The 14738-nt window shown below is 38.8% G+C and overlaps 1 non-coding gene and 1 pseudogene across 1 annotated transcript; one reads left to right on the top strand and one right to left on the bottom strand.

Moving 5' to 3' along the window:
* Positions 1-731: 731 nt before the first annotated feature.
* LOC126008310 (U6 spliceosomal RNA) lies at positions 732-838 on the bottom strand. Its single transcript, XR_007495647.1, has one exon. It is a non-coding gene; the product is annotated as a U6 spliceosomal RNA (small nuclear RNA).
* Positions 839-7634: 6796 nt separating this feature from the next.
* Positions 7635-12781, top strand: LOC126007291 (26S proteasome non-ATPase regulatory subunit 6-like; annotated as a pseudogene).
* The last annotated feature ends 1957 nt before the right edge of the window (positions 12782-14738 follow it).

Genomic DNA, 14738 nt, shown 5'->3' with positions numbered 1-14738 from the left:
GAGGAAAGGACAACTTGACCTAAGACCAGGCTGTCCTATCACATCACCTAACACTAAATGGAAATCAGAAGATATATCGTCCTTTGAAGTGTGAAAAATAAGAGCACCAACAGCAGAAAACTGACTTTGACAACCGTGACTGAACAGAACCTACTTTGGGACTAATAAAGAAAACCCTACCCTAGGCTGTAGCCCAGGACACATAAACAACAACAACAACAACAAGATGTCTTATTGCAGAGGTCCAACTTGGACAACAGAGACTGAGCAGAACCTTTGGATCCATAACATCCTAGGCTTCTGCTTAGGGACTGAACGAAAACAGGGAGTAAGTGTTACAGAAGACTGAACACAACAACCACGATGGATAGGAACGTCAGAATCTAGAGACTCTATCCTAGACCCTGACCTATAACCCGCGCAAATACCAAGATTGCTAGCAACAGTGGCTTGATTTTCTCACACACAACTGAGAGAAAACTTTCCTGGCATCACAAAAAAGCCTTTGAGATGGGGTAATGAGTATATGTGGAGCCAGGGGTTGATCCCATGATGGTATGCTTCAAGGATGGAGAAACCCTGAATCTCTAAGACCACAGAAATTCTCTTTCTTCCCCAATGCTTACTTGCCTATGCAAAAAAAAATAAAAATAAAAAGTGGGAGAAACGCCAAACCCTGCCACTCCAGTACCCATACTTTTTCTTGTTTTGTTTTGTTAGTTTTTTTTTTTTTAAATATGGAACGCTTCACGAATTTGCGTATCATCCTTGCGCAGGGGCCATGCTAATCTTCTCTGTATCGTTCCAATTTTAGTATATGTGCTGCCGAAGCGAGCACTTTGTTAGTTTTTTTACTTTATTTTTCTTCTCTTTTTTCTTCCACTTTTCTCTTTCTTTTTCACTCTTGTGGTTATTATTTAGAGATTTATTTTTATTTTTATTTGCCGGGTCCATTTTTTCTTTTTTCTTCCATTTTTCTTCTTTTTTTTCTCTCTCTTCTTTCTGTTTTTGGTAGTTGTCACCAAATTTTTTTCTCCCTTTTTTCTTATCCTTTTTATCTCTAATGACGGTGGAATGGATGCTCAATCTACAACAAGCTGTAAAGTGGAGACCAGTTGCACTAGCATTCTGGGGGATAAAGGAGGGAGATATGGGATGCATACAAGGAATAGCTGCGGAGGGAGGACAGCACTGGTGGTGGGAATGCCCCTCATTCATTGTCACTATGTACCATAAATGATGCAGTGAAAGATTTGTAATGCACTTTGGTCACAATAAAAATTAAAAAAAATTTCATTCACAGAAATAGATGTAAGTGAAAATAATTTAAACACTATCCAGATTCTTTTATAAAACAAAAGTCATTAGTAAATAGAGAAGCAGTTAAAAGCAAATATATCTATGGCATTTCTTTTTCTAAAACCATATAAAAATAAACTAGGTTTTGCTCAATTGCTTGCCAAGCACAGGTCTCCTCCAGAAAAAAATACCTGGTAAGTTTTAGAAAGCAAACATGTTCAATCCCTACCACAAACCACTACATCAGAATCTCTAGGCTTAAAGATGTGGTTGGCATGCATGCTTAAAAATAAGAAAGATTAGATGATTTTAGTATACAACTTATAGCCACAATGTGGAAAATGTACTCTTTTACAAACACTGGATAGAAGAACAAAAATCACAATATCTTTGTTTTAGACAAATATCCAAAACCCCTCTTTACTACCATATGTTCTGCCACTTCAAACCTATAATTGTCATATTGCATGAATACATTGCATTGTATCCAGATGTAGATACATAAAACAGTTGAATTTAAATTTTAAATTGGATGAGAAATAGAGTAGAGTAAAGAAAAAAATAAACCCATGGAAAATTTTAAAATTTCCAACAAGGATTCCCACTCCTCCCTCATACATAAAAACTTTTGTCACATTGATTTCCAAGGCCCTACCCTGGCTGATTTAAAACCTTTCTCTTTGATCTCCACTTGGTATCCATGAATAGAAAGAGGTTAAGGTATCATGGTATCAGAGAAAGAAAAAGGCACAAAGGGCCCAGAAAATTCACAAAGTGAATAATCAATCCTTGGTCATGCTAGAATTGCCTAAAATGAATAGAAGAAAAAGTGACTCTCAAACAAAACAAAACAAACAAACAAACAAGCAAAAACAAAAAACACACACCAAAAAAAAAAAAAAAGGAAAAATACCATAAATACAAACAAAAATGGAAATGACAGCTCAAAAGGTGGTGAGCAGAATCTGCACATTTGGGGAATGAGGGTGGTACAACAGGTCAAGAAAACAGAGGTCTGGTGATAGTGTTGTGGGTAAGTTTTTGTCTTGGATGCAATTGACCTGGGCTTTATCTCAGGCACCCCATCTGGTCTCCTGAGCACTGCCAGGAGACATGATCCCTTTATGCAGTGCCAGGCATCTCTGGAGCATCATGGGTAGCGACCCAAAAAGCCAAAATCAAAACAAATAAAATACAAAACATCTAAATTGAGCTTGAGACAAGCAGACACTGGAAAAAACATTATTATTTCTGATTACGTCAATGTGTTAAAAGAATCTTGGGTTTTGCTTTATGGTTTGGTGTTTGTTTTATGAAGACCCATGCTTTCCTAAAAAGAGAAAGAATTTTGGAAAAATGAGCGGGAAGAGGGGAGGGAGAGAGAAAGAGAAGTGTCTACCAGACAGCCAGGCTGGAGGTGGGGGGGGGGGCGAATGGCAGAAGGGTAACTGGGGAAATTGGTGACCAGAAATGAACACTGCTGATGGGTTTTGTGTTGGAACATTGTATGACTGATAATAAACTATCAACAACTTTTAACTCTATATCTCATGTGATTTAATTAGAAAAATTTATTTTAAAGAGAGAGTGTTTGTTCCTCAAAAATTGGAGAGAGCAAATGAAGATACTTCGCTGAAGAAGAAAACATGCCAGCAGGCACATGCAAAATGTTCACCATCACTTATTAGGGAAATCCAAATTAATAAAACAATGATATATTATCTAACACCAGTGGGATGGCACATATTGAAAATATTGGGATCAATGTTGTTGGCAAGGATGTGGTGAAAAGGAATATTAATCCACTACTGGTGGGAATACTGCTTGTCTGACTCCAATGGAAAACAGTTTGAGGAAAATAATGATCTATCTGCCATATGACAGCAAACTCTTTTGGGTATATATCTCCTGGACAGAAAAAATTCATCCAAAAGGATATATAACACCGCTATTCATTGTAGCATTTAATACAATAGCCAAGACTTGGTGCTGGGGCCGAAGCAGTGGCACAGGCAGTAAGGCATCTGCCTTGCCCGAGCTAGCCTAGGACGGATCTCCTGGTGTCTCATATGGTACTCCAAGCCAGGAGCAATTTCTGAGTGCATTGCCAGGAGTAACCCCTGAGCGTCACCAGGTGTGGCCCGCTACCCAAAATAGACTTGGAATCAACCTAATAACAGACGAGTGAATCATAAAGATGTGGTACATATATACAATAGAATACTACATAACTATAAGGAATGATGCAATTGTACAATTTGCTGTGACTTGGATGAAACGGGAAGATATTATGTTAAATAAAGTAAGCCAGAATATAAAAAGATAAATATAAAATGATATCGCTTATATGTATTATTTAGAATAACTGCATGAAGAAATGAAATAGTTTAGGCAGGAAATGACAAGAACACTATAGACCCCAGATATATTTTAAGGAGAAGGAAGGAAATTGAAGAGAAGGAGAAACATAAATATGAAAGGATGAGTGTCAGGGGTCAAGAGGTCTCAGGTGCATTGGTTGGTGTTAGTAAAGGACAGAACTAAATATCTAAGCCAGAGTCAACAACAATGTAAACATGAGACCCAAATTTTAACAATCAAAACTTAAAATGGTGGCAGTCAGAGTGGTAGTGGAGGGTGGCACAGGATGTACTCTGGGAACATTGGTGAAGGGAGGTAGACAATGGTGGTGTAATTGGGAGTTGGTCCTGAAATATTGTATGTCTGAAACCCAATTATGAAGAACTTTGTAAAGCACAATAGTTTCAATACAAATTTCTTTTTTTTAATAACTGAAACCCGACTACAAACATGTTTATAATCATGGTGTTTAAATAAAGATATTATAAAATTAAAAAAAAACTTCTTAAAAAAGAGAAAGTACTTGTACTTTAGGTGAAAATCAGGCTAAGCTGATCAACTTCTAGCCTAAGTCAGAGCTGGGGTCTGGAGGGATGAAGAGGAAATGTGAAAAGACATCTTTCAAACCTCAAATAGGAACCTTTCTCTGCTGTGTCTCTGCTTTCAGGTTTCATATAAAGCTTTCCTGCTTTGGGCAACAAAAGCCTCAGGAAACACCAGGACACCACAGTACACACTTACTTTTCTCAGAGGTTTTCTGGAAGGCTCCCCAGTTATCCTGTAATATCATTTGTTTCTGTAGGTAATGCCTTCCTGCCCAGAAATAGGAAGGTGGCTGGTTTTGTGTTTGCTTTCTCTCTTAGCAGCGTTGGCTTTCAATGACATCACTCATATCCCGAGATAGGGCTGCGCTTCCCCTGGCTGCCTGATAGCCCGCCCAGCAAAGGTTACCTCCTATCTCCTCAGCTGCATTGTCATCAAAGAGCTCAATTTCACAGATGTGACAACCCAATGAATTAGATTTTCTCCAAGTGTTTCGAAAAGGCCAAAACAACCTTTGCAGAGGGGAAACCAAGGAAAAGGCAGGATTCAAAAGGCCTCCTGGCACCCAGTGGCTGCCTCTGCTATCAGTCCACTTTTCAGCAAGAGTGACTGCTTTGTGCTCCAATCTATCTCTGGTGTTATTTGGGACACAAGATAAAACAAAGACAAAGGCCATTGGACATAGAATGGATGGGCAGGGGAGAGATGCTCACTGACTGCAACTCATAAATAGTCTCTGTCTTCATCATGACTTTACTGTCACAGAGCTTAGAGAGCTATTTGATAAAATCTCAAAGAGAATCACTGGGGTTTTAAAAATAAAAAAAGAAACCACTTGGAAAACATTTGGAAACTTTCAAGAATATCTTCTGGGCACCACTGTACTTCTATTATTTTGATATGAGGTTATTTAGTTACTAATGGAATGAAATGGTTAGAACCAAGGTTTTTGTTTGCTGAAAACAAAATACCCTTTTATTATATTACAGTTTCTTAATGGAAAGTTGAGTTCTGCATGTCGTGATGTTTCCCTGGAAGAAGGTATCTAAGCAATGCAAAGGAAGCTGGCTGCCAAGTGATAGTTATAGCAGGTATAAAAGACTACTGCTATTTCCATGTTTCATTTCAGCAAACGTTTACTTCCAGGGAAGAGCAATGACCTACTCTTGAGCACTCTAAATACCCTTTTGTAAATTAAAACACACACATAAAGCATGCCAAAACCCTTCTTACCTATATCACCCTGAAAAACAGGCTCAGACATAAAATAAACATAAAAGCAGACAGGAATTTTTTTCTTTTTCTTTCTAAATGTGTGAGTTTGACAAAGGAGAAATGAGAAAAGAAAACATACCTATTGCAAGTAGATCTGTCTGGTTACTTTTGCATAGGAGTTGGAAAGGAGGGAATGCATTGTTTTCTTGCTTGCATTTAGTGATATGTGTTTTCACGGGACTCTTGCTGATTTTCTGTTCAGATCATTGCTGATCTGTCATGTTTTCTTAACCTGGGATCCAGCCACATTCCATGTGAACTTCATATCTAGAAGTCTCTAATTCAAGAAGAAGAAGGGAAAAATAGTCGGCCACGGCATTTGCTACTCTTCCTTTTCTTAATTTTTGAGATTATTCTATATCTCTATTAACAATTTTCTAAGTGTCTAATGCTTCTTGGCCCTACCTTGCCTTGTCTGAGGAATAAGCTTAGGCCAATTTGCTGAGTATTGTTTTGGAGTTTACTTTTATTTTGGTACTTTAAAAGGAGAGACTTTGTAAAGGAAAAAGTCAGCTTTATTTTCAACACCTGCAAATTTAAGTTGCTAGGAATACTGCCTTCTTGACAATAAGTGAGATAATGTGGGAAGAGTCCTTATAATGCCTGATAGATGGCAGGGAAAGGCAATGCAGATCATGGACCGTTTTTCTGTAATTCTCTAAACCTCTCCCATGTTTCTCCTCAACCCTTTTTGGTGAATTCTTATTTTGCGAATGATAATAGATATATTGAGGTCAAACTAATGGGAAGGAAGAGAAAGCTCTTTTATGACATTTAATTGAGTGCATATTTCCTTTGAAAATCTATTTCCCAGTGGAAGTTGCACTGATACACAAATACACTTTATATTTATATCCTAAAGTAAACAAGAGTGAAATGATACTACCCTTCATTTAGCAGGTGCTTCAATCTTGTCATGGTGTACATTTCTTTCTTGAGAGAGCTTCTTCTACAGTATCTCATGCCTGTGGTTCTGGAGATTCTCTCATTTGCTATTTGCACATTGCATTTATAAATGAACTGTTTGCCCTTCCCAGGAAGGATGCCACTATGATCATTCCAGGCTGCAGATTGAGTAAGAAATGCTGACATTGCTACTATAAAATTCTTCACCATTTACCCTTCTTCCTCTTTGCTAAATGTCTACGCATATAGAAGCAGAACACTCAACTACAATTATTCATTACCCTAATATCTTTTAAAATACTACAATGATTCAATTCCTCTGCATAGTAATAAAAACATAAATTCATGGAACTGAACCTGAGTGCAGGTATTTTTTTTAACATATCCACCCCTGTTAACACCAATAAGCCTACAATTGAGGATCATTGATTTAGATCCTTGGCCCTGCCAGGGGCTAAACCATCATCTTCACACTAACTTGGATGTGAAATCTTTGTTCTGGCAAGCAAGAGGGAGGAAGGAAAGAAGAAGGCTATGTAGAAGGAAGAGAAGAAAAAGAACAGGAGAAAAGAAGAAGATCATCATGTGACACCACACACAATAGTTCATTAAAAATGAGCTAAAGGCCTTGATGTTATACCCAAATTCATAAAATGCATCAAGAAAAACAGCCAAAGTTTTCTATTGATTTGGCCCTCTCGGTAAAGAAAGTGAAAGAAAATAAACAGAACTACATTAAACTAAAATACTGCAAAAGACACTATGGCTAAAATAAAAAGATGCCCTGCTGAATGAGAAAAATATTTTCATACCTTAAGTCTGAAAAATTGTCAAGATATATAAAGCAAAGCCTCAACAAAAGGAATACAAATAACTCCATCATAAAAGTGGGAAGAATTGTTGCACACTTGTCTGAATAAGACATAGAGACAGGCAATAGATGCAGAAAAAGGTGTTCAGTAACACTGATTTTCAGTAAAGTGCAAGTCAAAAGAAAAGTGAGAACCTCACAATAATAATGAGAATGACCTATACAAAAAAGTTGGGACTAGCCAATAGTATCTGGAATTTGATAAAAAAAAAAGATACTTTTATTTCTTTTGGTGGAACTGTAAATTGGTTCTCAGCCTCTGTGGAAAATCATTAGAGATTTATCAAAAATTGAAAATAGAACTACCTACTACATGATTCTGCAATTCTATTTCTTGGCATCTATTCAAGAACACAAATACATTAATTCAAAGAGATCTATGCATACCTCCATTCACAGCAGCACTATTTGTAATAGCCAAGATCTGGGAATAGCACAAATGCTCAAGAACAGATAGATGAATGGAAGAAGAAATAAGCAGTATATACAGACAACAGAATACTTCTCCATTATAAGATGTTATGATACAATTTAATACAGCTTGGGTGGAATTAAAAAAATGCAGTGGTAAACAAGATGTGTTAGAGGGAAAAGGAGATTATGTTAGATATGTGATACATAAAGGAATAAAGTAAGGCAATAGATAATAAATGAATATCCAATGAAAATAAACCTTTAGACTCTCATAACAGAACTGAAGTTATCAAGGGCAGGGAGGAGTGTGGCAGGAGAGAAGGGGTAGATGTCCCAAGAATAAGAATGAAGAGACTTTAGTCTGGTGCAGTAAAATTGTAGCCACAAATATTAACACTATTGTAAACCACAATACCTCGACAGCAATAAAAAAGTAAAATACAATAGCGCAGTAGTAGGGCTTTTGTCTTTCACGTGGCTGACCCAGGATGGACCTGGGTTCGATCCCTGGTGTCCCATAAGGTCCACCAAGCCAGGAGTGATTTCTGAACGAAGAGCCAGGAGTAACCCCTTAGTGTCACCGAGTGTGGTCCAAAATTTAAAAAAACAAAAAGGTAAAATTACAAACCAGCTCCTGTTGAAAACATTCCAGCAGTTTCTCACTATACACAGAAAGCTGTCCAAATTCTATTGTGGCATGGAATCTATTATGGTTAAATAAGTCAGAGGAAGAGATAGACACAGAGTAGTCTCACTCATCTACAGATTTTAAGAAAAATTAAAGACATTATTTTAATAATGCCCAGAGACAATGGAGATGAGGATCGGAAGGATCAACTCACAATATGAAGTTCACCACAAGGAGTGATGAGTGAAGTTAGGGAAATAACTACACTAATAACTACCATGACAGTCTTCTTTTTTTTATGCTTCTTTGAAATTGTTATTATTTCAAGTTTTATAATGAATTATTGCCTCCTCCCACCACCTATCATGTTAAAATAGAGGTAAAACCCTTCTTTCACAGAGCACAATTAATAGTATATTCTTTATATATACTATTCTATAAAGTATATATATATACACATATATATAAGTACCATGATTACAAACATATTTGTAGTTGGGTTTTAGTCATAAACAGAATACCCCCTTCAGTGCACCATTTCCAACACCAATGCCCCCCTCCTCCCCCACCCTTGCCTGTATTAGAGATAGACATTCTGCTTTTTTCGTTCTTTAACGTTGCTATTATGACAATCTTAATGAATGAGAGAAGTAGAATGACGGTCTCGAACGCAGGCAGGAGTTGGGAGAAGGTAGAGGGGGTATTGGTGGTGGGAATGTTGCACTGGTGAAAGGGGGGCATTCAATTTATGACTGAAACCCAAACTACAATCATGCTTGTAACCATGGTGTTTAAATAAATATTTTATTAAAAAATTCTATTTTTTCATCAACAAAGGCTTTTGTTACCACTATGTTTTCAGCCTGTAACTTTTTCCACATTGTTCATTTTGCCTTGGCTATACTGGGACACTGGATTGTGCAGGAAACAATCTTGCTCTATTCTCTGGGCATTTGTTCTTGACTTCTATTTGGATTACTCATTAGACAGATCATAGAATTATCCAACCTGAAGTGAAACAAAGCAGCTTCGCAACTCCCCCTACCTTTCGCTCATACATCTCCTAGATGATTGAACTTCATGGTGTTTTCACCTTCTCAAATCCCTCTTTCATTTGGATTCCTTCAGACAAGTCAAGTGCTAATCCTGTTCTCCACTTGCTCACTGTTGTGTCTCCATCAAACACTGAATATGCCAGACCCACTGCTGGCCCAGGTGTCCTTTTGGAAAAACAACAACGGTTACCACTCTTGCACAGACCTCACCTCACCGGACTCTGTGTCCTGTCTAGGAGATTCTGAAGCAACCTGTTTTCTTCTTCAAGGAGAGAGGTGGACATTTAGTTTTAGAGCGATATAGTTGGTTGGATTTGCAGCCATCTGTGCTCTTCCTAATGGCAAAAAAGTATCCACAGTGCCTGAGACATGGATGGAGCTCAAACCAAAGGGATTTCAAAGTTTGGCTATAGCAATTTTCATCTGGGCACATTCCCCTAGACTGAAATGCAGCATGGAGACTCATCAGCAAACCTGTGATGTGCTCTTAAATGGGTAACAGAAAAATCTGTAGAAGAAAGAACAGTAATCACCATCCTTTGTGTGGGGTCTGCTAATTTCCATTGGGTGAATAATTCTACTACAACCCTTTTGCAGCTTTAAACAGAATGTCAGAGGATCACAAAACTCCTGACAATGCTATAGTTCTAAAATACTATGAACACGATTCATTGTTCAGTGTTTATCAGATTTTATGCACTAAATAAAATCTACCTACTGCAGTGTTGATTTCTTTGAACCTCAAATTCTGGGTCAGCAGTTTCCTAATCCCAGGCTTCCTTACATTAGCTGCCCAAGTGATTGACTACTGGCTTCTTCAATCTTTAGAGAATCAGACTAGTCTTCTAAAACTGGCAGAAGGGGGCAAGTTATCAGAAAAATAATAGGGAAAAAATCAAGGCAGACATCAATTATCAAATTCTGGGAATATCTCTATCTTCATTTTCAAAACAGACGATAAAAAATGATCAGATATGCTAGACATAGAGGGGACCACTTATACTAGCAACCAAGGTGGTAAAGGAGGGGGATGTGGGATGCATGTTGGGAACAGGGGTGGAGGGAGGACAACACTGGTGTGGGAGTGTCCCTCATTCAATATTATGATGTACCTAAAAATTACTGTGAAAGATTTGTAATCCACTTTGGTCAAAATAAAAATTAAATAAAAAGAAAAAACAGACTAAGATGTCATGTGAGGATTAAAGTAAGGGAAAGGAGTTTTTTTTTCTCTTTATTTTAGCACCATGATTAAATACATGATTGTAGTTGGGGTTCAGTCATAAAAAGAACACCCTCCTTCATCAGTGCAACATTCCCACCACCAATGCCCCCATCTCCCTCATTCCCCACTCTGCCTGTACTCGAGACTGGCATTCTACTTCTCTCACTCATTAACATTGTCATGATAGTTAGTGTAGTCATCTCACAAAACACACCACTCTTTGTGATGAACTTCATGCTGAGAGCCACTCCTTCCCACCCTCCTCTCTGTTGTCTTTGAGCATTATTACAATATTGTCTTTGGTTTTCTTAAAACCCATAATGAGTGAGACTACTCTCCCTTTGACTTATTTCAGTCATCATAATAGATTCGATGTACATCCATGTTTAGGAAAATTTCATGACTTCATCTCTCCTGATGGTTGCATAATCCATTGTGTATATGTACCACAATTTCTTTAGCCATCCATCTGTTGAAAGGCATCATGGTTGTTTCCAGAGTCTGGCTATTGTAAATAGTGCTGCAATGAATATAGATGTGAGGAAGGCATTTTTGTATTGTGTTTTTGTGTTCCTAGGGTATATTCCTAGGAGTGGTATAGCTGGATCATATGGGAGTTCAATTTCCATTTTTTTGAGGAATCTCCATATTGTTTTCCATAAAGGCTTTCTGCTCAGCCTTCCTGAGCACTACGGGGATGTGATCATAGCTACGAGCTGATGGTGGCTGTCAGCAATAACAACATGGCTCCTTACTGTGCAAATCCCTTGACTAGTCTATGGACATGGACCTGCTCAGTAAAATTAAGACCAATAAATTCAAGTTGAAACATTTGGAAGAGGAGCTGGAAGATGCAGAAAAGAACCTGAGAGGACCAAAATTGGGATGTCAGAATGGTAAAGTCTGAGTACCTACGCCAAATAGGTGGCATGGAAGGTACTCTGACAGCTTTTCAAAAGGCATATGACAAAACTGTGGCTCTGGGTTACTGGCTGGATATTGTCTTCTATCTCTTTAGGATTAGTTTATTTTATATGGATAATGATCTCTTCACAATAAATACAGAAAAGGCCAAAAATCTTAATAGAAGAAGGAAAAGACTGGGATAGGAGGGACCACCTGAAAGTATATCAAGGTTTTTATTGTGTGGCCATCCGTGATTTCAATTTCACTGGTCGACAGTACCTGTTTTCACACTACAAGAGTGTCGCTATTTCTTTTTCTTTCAGTCATTAGCTATTGTGGGACAAGAAATAAAAAAGAACTTGCTTTTTGCTTCTCTTTACCAATAGTATGTAAGAGAAATGAGAATTCGTGCTGAATTCATATAGGTCATTAACCCTTGGCTATATGGCAGAGGCGTTTGGTATTGGTGTGGAATTTGTTGATCAGGAACTCTCCAGATTTATTGCTGCTGAGAGACTACACTGCAAAATAGATTAAGTGAATGAAATAATGGAAACCAACAGACCTGATAGCAAGAACTGGCAGTACCAAAAAACTATCAAGAAAGGAGATCTACTACTAAATAGAGTTAAAAAACTTTCCGAGTAATTAATATGTTAAACCATGTACAAAAAGATTTTCTTAATTTGGAATATTTATAACTTAACTTATGTGCTCAATTTAATGGTATAAAATAAAGTATGTTGTTTTTCTTTCAGAAAAAAAAGGTTGGGGATCTGGGGGCCCAGGTCGGGCTGTGGAAGTGGTAGCATGGGAGAGAGTTTGTGGTCGGGGGTCGGCAGTTCTTGAGCTGAGTGGCAGAGCAGTGGGAGCTCTGCTGCCTGGGCTAAAAGCTAGCCGGGCAGGAGGGACAATTGGAAAACAAACAGGAGGACAGTACTCCCAAAACACCCAGCAAGAGGCAGGGCCTGATCCTGACCATCCCTGGCAAGGTGCACAAGCTAAATGCCACCACCCTGTCCAGTATTTTGGACACTGTGCTCCACTCCCTGGCTTTGCGGACCCCACCTTCGGGCAGGAAGTCACTCTCTTCCAGCTGCTCAAGAAAGAAGACCCCTTACTCTGCCAGGCATGAAGCAGGCAAGGAGAACATGGAGTCCCAAGGCAGCTCCCTGACTGATGGGTACCTGGCTCGGTCCACCCTCCTGTGCATCTTCAGCAGTGATTCTCTTGCCAGCATCTATTCTGGGTTTGCGCTGGAGCTTTCCAAAACTGCCAACTCTGATGCTGCTTCTTGAATCCTCAATTCCACCACCATCCTCACCCTAGGGAACTCTGAGCTCTGAAGAACTCTGGTCTTTCTTTCCAGGTGCTTGCAGCTAGCTAACCTTTGCTTAAGGCCTCTGCATGATCAAGAACTTTGTCCTCAGCCTTGTCTCTGGGCACTGACCCAACTAGATTTTGCACATCAGCACTGGGGCATCTCCCCCTAACATCAATCACTACTATACAACCCCATGCACTAGTATTTATTCAGACAGACCAGTAGTCAGTGCAGGGTGATTCTCGACACTTGCCAGGGACAGCTGCTGTGTTGCTGTCTGTGTATTGTTGAAGTATAGAGAGAGTAAAGTTGTTTTGAAGCATATAGTAATTAAAATGTATAGCATTTGCTTCCATTCAAAAGAAACTTTTCTCGATATAGTCAAGGCCATCTACCACAAGCCAATGGCAAATATTATTCTCACTGGAACAATATTTAGCCTTTCCTCTAAAATCTGGTACAATACAAGGCTGCCTCCTCTCACCATTCCTATTCAACATTGTACTAGAAATTCTTGCCATAATAATTAGGCAAGAAAAAGATATCAAGGGCACCCAGATAGGAAAGGTAGAAATCAAGCTCTCACTGTTTATAGATGACAATATACTATATTTATAAAAACCCTAAAGACTACCAAAAAACTTCTAGAAACAATAGATTCATATAGCAAAGTGGCAGGCTACAAAATTAACATGCAAAAGTAAATGGCCTTCTTATATACAAATAATGATAGAGAAGAAATGCACATTAAAATTAAAGCAATCCTGGGGCCAGAGTAGTGGCACAAGCAGTAGGGCATTTGCCTTGCATGAGCTAACCTAGGACGAGCCCTGGTTCCACACCCCGCATCCCATATGGTCCTCAAAGCCAGGAGCGACTTCTGAGTGCATAGCCAGGAGTAGCCCCTGACAGTCACCAGGTGTGACCCCAATACAAAAACAACAAGCAGAAAACAATCCCATTCACTTTAGCACCACACAAAGTCAAATACCTTGGAGTCAACTTAACTAAAGAGGTGAAGGACCTATATATAAAAAAAACTACAAAAGCCTGCTTCAAGAAATAACAGAGGACACAAGGAAATGGAGACACATATCCTGCTCATGGATTGGCAGAATAAACATAATTAAAATGACAATACTCCCCAAAGCATTGTACAGATTTAATGCAATCCCGCTAAAGAAACCCATGACATTCTTTAAAGTGGATTAACCACTCCTGAAATTCATTTGGAACAATAAATACCCATGAATAGCTAGAGCAACTCTTGGGAAAAGGTATATGGGAGGCATCACTTTCCCCAACTTAAATTGTATTACAAAGCTATAGTCATTAAAAACAGCATGGTACTGAAATAAAGACAGACCCTCAGATCAGAGGAATAGACTTGAGTATTCAGAGAATGTGCCCCATATATACAATCAATTAATTTTTTGATAAAGGGGCAAGCAATGCAAAATGAAGCAAGGAAAGCCTCTTCAACAAGTGGTGTTAACACAACTGGTCAGCCACTTGCAAAACAGTGAACTCCATGCCACAGGGACTGGGCATTTGATACCACCCTGGGCCAGGACCAAATTTCCTCCACCTTGTCCAGCCATATAGGACTGTCCTGGATTCTTCCTGCATTTCCTAGCCCAATGAATGGGCACAACTGGTGAAGGGGGAACTCATATTCCCCACCAAAAAGCATTGTACCCACACCAAAGGCCCTGGGACTCTTAAGCCTAGGTATAGGCCTGTGACCTTTACCCCCAGGACCCCAAGAGGCCCTCTTCATTTGCTGGGTTCTCCAAGAATCTCTGCACTCACACACGCATACTTAGGAGTTGTTAGGTTTTTGTGGGATGGGAAAAGACGTTCGCTTTTTATTTTTATTTATCTATTTATTCGTTTATTACTCCAAAGGGTTTATTGAGATAGGGTCCACG

Source organism: Suncus etruscus, chromosome 4 (genome assembly GCF_024139225.1).
Source record: "Suncus etruscus isolate mSunEtr1 chromosome 4, mSunEtr1.pri.cur, whole genome shotgun sequence".
Classification (NCBI taxonomy): domain Eukaryota; kingdom Metazoa; phylum Chordata; class Mammalia; order Eulipotyphla; family Soricidae; genus Suncus; species Suncus etruscus.
The sequence above is the reverse complement of the archived record's forward strand: the minus strand, read 5'-3'. Positions and strand labels throughout refer to the sequence as shown.